Source organism: Sardina pilchardus, chromosome 6 (assembly GCF_963854185.1).
Source record: "Sardina pilchardus chromosome 6, fSarPil1.1, whole genome shotgun sequence".
Taxonomy (NCBI): Eukaryota; Metazoa; Chordata; class Actinopteri; order Clupeiformes; family Clupeidae; genus Sardina; species Sardina pilchardus.
In genome coordinates, this window is record NC_084999.1 from 8,267,038 (window position 1) to 8,269,537 (window position 2,500).

General features: G+C 48.1%; 1 protein-coding gene across 1 annotated transcript in view; it reads right to left on the reverse strand.

Annotated features, from left to right (window-relative positions):
* The window catches only part of bbs9 (Bardet-Biedl syndrome 9), a 182,488-nt gene that overhangs the window by 71,794 nt on the left and 108,194 nt on the right, over nt 1-2,500 (reverse strand). The window lies entirely within an intron of this gene.

A 2,500-nucleotide genomic window follows, 5' to 3' on the forward strand; every position in this document is an offset into this window, starting at 1 on the left:
TCTCTCTCTACTATGTGATATACCCCTGCAGCTTTCTTCTCACCACATCTACAGTAGGCGAGTCGTGCTTTGAATCCACATTAAAGTGTGTGTGCATTTGTGTGACTATAATATATATATTTAGTATGCATATGAAAGAGAGAGAACCTATCTCTATGTGTGTGTGTGTGTCTCTGTGTGTGTGTGTGTGTGTGCAACCAGTTAGCCTGGAAGCCAGCCCAAATTCAACCCCTCCCACAAGTTTGAGGTCGGGAAATTGGGTCTGGACTTGCTCCATTGACAAGCTTCTATGCCCGTCTGAAAACTAGCCGACCAATCAAATCATCCGGGCGGGATTTCTCCGATGATGGATTGACGTGCAACGGTGCATAGTCATTCCTGTGATCTGAGCACGCTTCCCTTGATTTTGTTTACGACTCAAAACCCTGCAGCTTGCGACGCTAGACGTGCAGATGTCGCTACTGCGTCTGTTGCGCAAGATATTGACAACGCAGTAACTTTAAAAATCCAACAGAAAACAGCGATTAAGCGATTTGTTGAGAAGAAGGGAGCTTTTGGTTGTTTTCTCAACAGGATTCACGATAGGCTATTTTGTTGCTGTGATTGGTTAGGTCTATCCAATCGCGGGCAGAGGCATTTTTAGCCCTGTATCGGTTGAAACTCGCTCATAATCACGACCCAATGCAAGCAGCATCAGACTCACATTCTGAACTGAACTGAGCATGGCTACGTTAGGCTAGTGACCAGTAGGCTTCTAAATGAATGAATGAATGTATGAATTCATCCATTCACTCAACCGTTATCTATTCCCATTAAGGGTAGTCTTCATTGTCAGTGAAGCCGAGATTACAGAACAATGAAGCAACAAGAGATATGGTATAATAAATGTGAGAGAAGAACAAAAAAGAGTATAAGTCTAGGCCTATAAATAAAACAAAGGAAAATAAATAATAAGATAACATACGTTACATAAAGCAAACGACTGACTGACTGACTGACTAACTGACTGAGTGACCCTGGACTGGACGCTGGGTAGTAAGTGAGTGAGTGAATGAGCAAAATAGTGAGTGAGTGTGCGAGTGAGTAAAAGAGTGAATGAGTGAGTGAGCATGTGAGTGTGTGAGTGAGTGAGTGAGTGAGTGAGGGAGTGTGTGAGCGTGTGAGTGAATGAATGCATGAGTGAGTGAGAGTGAGTGAGTGTGTGAGTGAGTGAATGCCTGAGCGAGTGAGTGAGCGTGTGAGTGAGTGAATGCGTGAGCGAGTGAGTGAGCGTGTGAGTGAGTGAATGCGTGAGTGAGTGAGTGACCCTGGACTGTGGACGCTGGGTCGGGTCAGTGGTGGGGTCAGTGGTGAGGTCAGTGGGGTCAGTGGCAGGGCCGGGCAGCACGTGCTGATGGAGGACATTAGAGGAGAGAGACAGCGAGGACAATCAGGGGAGATGGCAGATAAGATGCCGCCTTTCAGCTCAGAGATAGAGCCGTCTCCTCCACAGCACCCAGCTCAGGCCTTATCACCAGTCAGCTGGTGAGGACTTGTTAGGCGCATGCACGCACACACACACACACGGTCGTGTGATGGCACGTGCACACACTTGATGCCAAACACACACAAATAGGGGTAAACATGGGTCATACACACAGAGAAGAGATTTGTGATCATGTGGAAGCGAACACACAAACACAACGCACACGTGTACACACACACACACACACACGCACTTCCCTCCTTCCTCTCCTCCTTATTCCCTCTCTGCGCTCTCTCTACACACACAATTTGTTCAATGGCTCAAAAGAAACGGCTCTATTTGGACAAGCTGAAAAAAAGCCTCAGTGACAAGCCCTGTATTTTCCACTCTGGGTCCAGTTCAATCTCCCTACTGCTTGCAAGTAGCCTGCGCAGACACACACACACACACACACATACTGTACACACACACACACACACACACACACACACACAGCCCAAGTCCCCCTTCCCCCTGCCCCTATGTCCCCATTACAGCATAGCAAGGCACACAGCTTTAATTCATTTGATTAAAAAACAATTTGGAGTGCTGCGGCGAAATCTCAAGTTTGATAATGACCGGAAAAATTGCAATTCGCTCGCTATTACATCCAATCAGGCCAGTGGAGAAGGCAGCGCAGGCCCAGAGTAGAACCAGATGGAGGGGTGCACCGACACACAGCACACAGAGAGAGAGAGAGAGAGAGAGAGAGAGAGAGAGAGAGAGAGGGAGGGAGAGAGAGGGAGAAAAAGAGAGAGATAGAAAGAGAGAGAGAGAGAGAAAGGTCCTCCAACAGTGGTTCGATCCGCACAGAGGAACGCTGTCCAAGGGACTAGAGAGGGCTCTCTGCACACTGGGCACTGGCACAGAGACACACACACGGAGTGTGAGAAGGATGGACAGAGCGGGAGAGAGGCAGGGAGAGAGAGAGAGAGAGAGAAAAGACTGGATGGAGAGAGAGATAGAGGAGTGAGACTGAGAGCATATGAGTGATGG